Source organism: Delphinus delphis, chromosome 2, assembly GCF_949987515.2.
Source record: "Delphinus delphis chromosome 2, mDelDel1.2, whole genome shotgun sequence".
Lineage (NCBI taxonomy): Eukaryota > Metazoa > Chordata > Mammalia > Artiodactyla > Delphinidae > Delphinus > Delphinus delphis.
The window spans coordinates 50,707,146-50,714,590 of NC_082684.1; the positions used below are offsets into that span (position 1 = coordinate 50,707,146).

Sequence of the window (7,445 nt, forward strand, 5' to 3'; positions counted from 1 at the left end):
TCTATTTTTCAGCTACTGTGAATGGTATACAAGTTTCTGGTTCAGTGCTTGCTTTCAGTTATTTTGGGTATATACCAAGGAGTGGAATTGCCGGGTCACATGTAATGCTGTTTAACTTTTTGAAGAACCATTAAACTGGTTTCCACAACAGCGCACCTTTTTACATTCCCATCAGCTATGCACGAGAGTTCCAATTTCTCTACAATTATGTCAACACTTGTTATTTTGTTTGTTTTTTCATTTTGAGTTTTTGTTTGTTTTTTGTTGTGTTTTATTTTGTTTTGTTTTGGGTAATAGCGATCCTAAGGGGTGTGGAGTGATATCTCTTTGTGGTTTTGATTTGCATTTTCCTCACGACTAACGATCTTCATGCATCTTTTCATGTGCTTATTGGCCATATGTATATCTTCTTTGGAGAAATGTCTGTTCAAGTCCTTTGCCCATTTTATTTTTTTATTTTTTAAAATACATCATTTAATGCGCCCATTTTAAAATTAGGTTTTGTTTTGATTTTTTGCTGTTGAGTTATAGGAGTTTTTAATATACTCTGAATATTAACTCCTTATCAGGCTTGCAAATATTTTTCCCATGCTGTGGGTTGTCCTTTTACTCTCTTAAGAGTGTCCTTTGATGCAATAAAGTTTTTAATTTTGTTGAAGTCCAGTCTGTCTATTTTTTCTTTTCTTGCCTGTGCTTTTGGTGTCATGTCCAAGAAATCATAACCAAGTCCAATGTAATGAAAATTTTCTCCTGTGTTTTCTTCTAAGAGTTTTATAGTTTAGCTCTTAAGTTTAGGTCTTTGATCCTAAACAAAACGGATTTTTGTATATAGTATAAGGAAAGTGTCCAATTTCTTTCTTTTGCATGTGGATATCTAGTTTTCCCCATACCATTTGTTGAAAAGATTGTCCTTTCCCTATCACATGGTCTTGGCACCCTTGTCAAAGATCATTTGATCACATATACAAGGTTTTGTTTCTAGGATCTCTATTCTATCCCACTGGTCTATATGTCCATCCTTATGCCAGTACCACACTGCTTTGATTATTGTAGCTTTGTAGTAAGTTTTGAAATCAGAAAGTGTGAGATCTCCAACTCTGTTCTTCTTTTGAAATGTTGTTTTGACTATTCCAGGTCCTTTGAGATTCCACATGAATTTTAAAATAGATTTTTCTATTCTGAAAAAAAAAAAACTGCTGTTGGGATTTTGAAAGAGATTGCATTGAATGTGTAGAGCAATTTGGGCAATATTTTCCTTTTAACAATATGAAGTCTTCCAGTACATGAACTCAGGATGTCTTTCCATTTATTTAAGTGTTCTTTAATTTCTTTCAGCAATGATTTGTATTTTTCAATGTTCAAGTATTTAGCCTCCTTGATTAAAAATTTATTCCTGAATACTATATTGTTTTTGACACCCTGATAAATGGAATGATTTTTTTAATATCAATTTCAGATTTTTCATTGCTAGTGTATAGAAATGTAACTGATTTTTTGTGTGTTATTTTGTATCCTGCAACTGCTACATTTTTAAAATTAACTCTAACTGGTGTGTGTGTGTGTGTGTGTGTGTGTGTGTGTGTGTGTGTAATCCTTAGGATTTTTTACATAAAAGATTCTGTTGTCTGTGAACAGAGATAATTTTACTCTTTTCTTTCCAATTTGGATGGCTTTTTTCCTATTGCCCAATTTCTCTGGCTAGAACTTCCAATATTATGTTGAAGGAAGCAGACACCCTTCTTTTTTTCCTAATCTTAAGTGAAAACCTCTCAGTCTTTCACCATTGAGTAGGATATTAGCTGAGGATTTTTCATATATGGCCTTTATAAGTTGAGGAAGTTTCCTTCTGTTTCTAGTTTTGTCATTGAGTGTTGAATTTGTCAAATGGTTTTCTGCATCAATTGAAATGATTCTGTGGGGTTTTTTCTTTATTGTATTAATGTGGTATATTATAGTGATTGATTTTTTAAAATTATTTATTTTGAATTTTTGAAATTTATTTATTTTTTATACAGCAGGTTCTTATTAGTTATGTTTTATACATATTAGTGTATATATGTCAATCCCAATCTCCCAGTTCATCCCACCACCATCAACCCCCCCACCCCTGCCAACCGGCCCACTTCCCCTCTTGGTGTCTATACGTTTGTTCTTATAGTGATTGATTTTTAAATGCTGAACTATCCTTGCATTCCATGAATAAATTCTATTTGGTCATGGTATATAATCCTTTTAATATGTCACTGAATTTGATTGCTAGTATTTTTTTTTTAATCTATATTCTTAATGGGTCCTGGTCTATAGTTTTCTTTCCTTGTTGTGTCTTTTACTGGCTTTGGTATCAGGGTAATGCTGGCCTCATAGAATGAGTTAAGAAGTGTTCCCTTCTGTTCAATTTTTGGGAAGATTTTGAGAAAGAGTAATATTAATGCTTCTTTAAATTTTTGGTAGAATTCTCCAATAAAGCTATCTAGTCCTGGAATGTGTGTTTCTTTTTTTTAAATTTATTTTGTTGAAGTATAGTTGATTTACAATGTTGTGTTAATTTCTGCTGTACAGAAAAGTGATTCAGTTATACATTCTTTTTCATATTCTTTTCCATTATGGTTTATCACAGGACATTGAATATAGTTCCGTGTGCTATACAGTAGGACTTTGTTGTTTTGAAATGTGTATTTCTAAACCAACTTCTCCCTCTTCCCTGCTCCCATGTTTCTGATATACAGTTGGGTTTGGGACTAACTACCCCAAATACCCAATTTGAACACTCTTGGATATAACTCTTGATAAATTAGTCACATATTTTTTTAAAGAGAGGAAAAGCTTTGGGTAAGAGTTGTACTCAAGCTACCCAGCTCCGGAAGTGCCCACAGGAGGGAAAGAGGATACAGGGGTGAGTGAGCCTCTGAGAACAAGGAGAGTATTGACAACCTCAGGAGGAACCGGGTGCCTGGTGTACAGCTTCCACCCTTCACCTGAGTGCGGCTGTTTCCATCCAGATAGCTTCTCCCCACAGCTTTACCTGGCCTGTTACCACTAGAGCTCTGGGCACCTGCTTAGTCTGAGAGGTGGTGAAGGGAGGAGGTGTTATGTACAAAATGTGACTCACAGGAGTCAGACCGCCAGGGGTCAGGTCCTTCTCTGAGCTCTAATGGGCCAAGCGGATGGTGGTGCAGCAGGAAGAGGAAGCTTCTTGGTACAAATTGATTAACGTGAGGTTATTCTCACTAAATGTTTTCTTAAGCTTGTGCACAAAGATTATGGACAATGGAAAAGTGTCATAAAACTTGTAATCAGACAGAAAAGCTATTTTCTGCAGGTCCCTTTGCCTTTTAACCTCAATCTCTCTTCTCCCCACCCCATCTTTCCTCAGGCACCAGGCTACATTTCCAGTAAAAACTTGCTTGGCCACTTGTGTAGAAAGAGGAGTTAATATTTGAATACTCAACGGACTGGTTCTCCTTGGCAGCAAGTAGCCAAGTAAATATCCAAGCGAGAACAAGGGAAGGAACAAAATGGCACCAAGTCCAAATGAGAAGTGCCTCAGTCATCCTGCAACACCCTGGATGCCCCCAGTGAACAACATCCTCTCTCCAGGTGAGTCATGTCCTCCACACCCAGCAGGGTGTAGACACACTGCACTGAAATAAAATAGTAAGACTAAGTCAAGCAGGTAAAACACTCCCTTGTTGTCAATTTGATAAAATGTTCAATCCTGCTTCAAGAATGGAAGACAGAAGGAGGGTTTTCAACAATACCAGGTTTTATATAATCCCACTAGAACTAGGGATCTGCAGTAAGGCTTGAAAATGTGTAATCTCACAGATATTTCCATCTATAAACACAAAAGTGCATGGAAGCTATGAAAAAAGTTTTTGTTTTGTTTTAAGGGGAGGGGAACTTCTATAGTGCTCTAGACCTTGAATAGATGATAAAAGACAGTTTGGAAGATCTGAGTTTCCTCTTCAAAATCCAAGATGTAAATGCACACCTCAACTATTCCTACTTCTACTTTTTCTCCCCCTTACACCTTATACCCTTGAAATAGAGAAGAGAAAGTGATAATAGCACCCCAGCTATGCAGAACTGGCTCAGGAGACCAAAGGCCTAAAAGAGATTGTAACGTTAGCAAGAAAGCCTGTGATTAAAAGTCACTTAAGACCTAATGCTCAAATATTCTAAGCTACTATTACATCAGAAGCATTATTTCTCAAGATGGAAGGACTAGTGAAAAACCTTATGGGCCTGCAAAGGTGTAAACTTACCCACAAGGCTGAAGTAGCCTAAGCTCTGATCTTTTTTTTTTTTCTAAGCTCTGATCTTGATGAGCATAGAAGTTCCTCTGCCCCCTTATTATTGGTAGAAAACGTCCCAAATAAACTTACACCAGGTCATTTTATCATTATCATGATGATTATTGTCAATAAACACTTATTAGGCATCCAGTTGCCAGCACTATCCTGACCAGACCAGTTTCAACTTCCCTGAATCATTACTTGGTGAACATATCCAAGGGCATTGCTTCATCACTGTTCTGGACTTACACTCTTTGCAATTTCTATATAGATATGTGCTGCTTTTGACACAAGCTTTCCTTGTAAGTAGACACTAAAATACAGGCTTATAATTAGCTCTCTAGGGAGGCAAAAGTGTGTGGTAGAGCAGAGCTTAGCAGGAGAGAAGTCAAGGCAGGTATTGAAGAAACACGGCGCGGAAGATGCGTAATACAAAGGTTATTTGAAGTGTGGGCGATACCACTAAAGTAGGGGAAGAAAACAGAGTCCTATCACTGCAGACTTTTCTAGTTATTATTTCCACACATATTAGCACGTGGTTCTGAAAGTGTACTTGTGCTTTATCCAACCCCATCCAATCTTGGAAACCTATAGTGGGCTGGAATGTAAGATGCATAATCCTGGACAGACCACAGCTCCATGTGGGCAGCATTGTGTCTAATCAAGCCCACGTCTCCAGTCCTGGGGCCAACACCTTGCCCCATGATGGGCTCTCAGTTCCTGTTTCTTTTTTTTTTTTTTCTTTTTCATTTCTTTCCTTATCTTCTTTCCTTCCTCCCTTCCTTCCTTCTTTCCTCCCTCCCTCTCCGTCTCCTTCCCCTCCTCCCTCCCTCTTCCTTCCTTCCTTCCTTTCCTTCTTGAAGTGTGTATTTTATTCATCCCTTGGCATCTTGAAATTGCCATCTCCCCCCACTACCCCACCATTGATTTCAAGGTGACAAAGGAACTGGTGATAAGTCTGAACTGTTTTACCTCTTAAATACATCACAAACCATAGCTGCCAAATCATCTATTGAAGAAAACACAGGTCACATCATTCACTGTCTGGTGATCACTCTTCTCCAGGTAGATGGTTCGCTGCCATCATCATGACAGGAAGCAGTCCTGTGCAGGTGCTAAGTCGCCGCCCTCAGACTCTCCCCTGGGATCGCTCTTTCAGCCCATGAGGCATTTTGATCACTCTTCTTCAGGTAGATGGTTCGCTGCCATCATCATGACAGGAAGCAGTCCTGTGCAGGTGCTAAGTCGCCCCCCTCAGACTCTCCCCTGGGATCACTCTTTCAGCCCATGAGGCGTTTTGACGGGTGTCTCTCCTCCGTGCTCAGTGCCGTTACCAGGCGTCAGATACTTGAACATCAACCCCCAGTTCTCTCGAACCATGGCAGTACCAACCCAGTGCCCATGATGATGGGATCCCCTCTGGTTGCGGCTCATGAGATCATTTCTTTAAGAACTGCTCGTTGGAGACGTCTGGCTTAAACGGTGGGGTTCCCAAATGTGCAGTTCTCCTCAACAGCAAGGTTGTAATCGGGACCCTTCCCGTCTTTTGGCCTCTCCCGTTGCGGAGCACAGGCTCCGGACGCGCAGGCCCAGCGGCCATGACTCACGGGCCCAGCCGCTCCGCGGCATGTGGGATCTTCCCGGACCGGGGCACGAACCCGCGTCCCCTGCATCGGCAGGCGGACTCTCAACCACTGCGCCACCAGGGAAGCCCACCCTTCCCATCTTTGTAGGTGCTGGTCACTATCCTCATCCAGCCTTGCTCGCCCCATGAATTCCGGACAAGTCAGTACTCCATCCCATCGCTGACGCCACATCCGGCCACGGAAATGATGTGGTTTATGTAGGCCTTGTCATGGTATTCAGCATAGATGCCTCCAGTGTAGTTAGACCTCTTTTCTGTTGCCATCGTACCGCCTCTGATGGGATCGTTTGTGTAGATTTCTACCATCACCTTTTCCCTCCTGGAGACCAAGCCATAGTCGCCAACTTTCCAAAGGGTGTAGTTCTGGATGACACGGCGCTCTTTGAATTCGGTGCAGGTTCCGCACTGGTTAAACTTGTCACACTCTTGGTCCTTGGCCTGGTCGTTGTTGCGGGTCTCGTCGGGGATGCGGCGCGGGCGAGCGTGCTCCCACCCCTGCAGGTGGTCGCCCGCCTCCCAGGAGCTGGCGTTGCCGCCGTCGATGACGTGCTGCACTGAAGACCACGCCCCCTTGCGCCTGTTGGGGCTCCGGTCGGCCGTGGCGCTGGTGTCGCCGTCCTGGGGGATGTGCTGGCTCCTGGTGACCCTGGCGTAGTTGACCCCATCCGCGTTGCGCCAGTCCCAGCTCTTGGGCAGATCCGATGGGGACAGGTACTCACGAGGCCGGGGGTATGTCTTGCGCCCCAACTGGGTGAGCTGTTTCCCGCCAGGGGCTGACAGCCCGGGCGGAAGTGGAAGCCGGGCTGCGCCGCTCCACCAGCAGCAAGAGCAGGCAGAGCAGCGGCGGCGGCCTGAACGACGCCATGGACCCCGCGCCGGTGCGATCGGACCCCCAGTTCTTGTTTCTTGAATCACATCCTTCCAGAACTCCCCATTTGTTACTTTCTTAGACATTTGACATCTAAATCTAAGACTAGAAGTGAACTCTAAACCCTCATGTCTCTAAATTTCAAGCGCCCTGCCGTGGTACATAGAACCAGCCTCGAGGCAGGAGTAGAAAGGATGCTCGTCGACTTCTGCTGTGCCTGGTCTAAGCTTGGCTTACCTCAGATAGAGTTCCGGCTGCCTATTTTCAAAAGGTTCCTGCCTTTCCTGAGAACTCAGAGAGGTAACATCCACACCAGGACTTAGGCACTGGGCCCCACCACCCTTTGTAACTGTTTTTCTCATTTTGTACCAACTCTTCTTGCTACTCTCCTTCATGTATTTGGAAACTGTCTCTCGCCGGTTTCACTCAGGTGACCTACTAAACTGTTTTCTCTGCTCAGGTTATTAAAATAGAAGTTACAATGGACTTGAGTCTTGGTTAAGCTTTAAGTTTGCTGCCATCCGTTAACAGTCTACGCTGGTCTAAGTGATGAACACAGATGTGCCCCTGGAGTAGCTAAAGGCTATGCTGAGAAAATAATATGCTCTCCAGGAGCATGTTTTCTTCCCCTAAAATG

General features: G+C 42.7%; 1 pseudogene; it reads right to left on the reverse strand.

Moving 5' to 3' along the window:
- Window positions 1–5,770: 5,770 nt before the first annotated feature.
- On the reverse strand, window positions 5,771–6,805 carry LOC132419557 (cathepsin Z-like; annotated as a pseudogene).
- Between the last annotated feature and the right edge of the window lie 640 nt (window positions 6,806–7,445).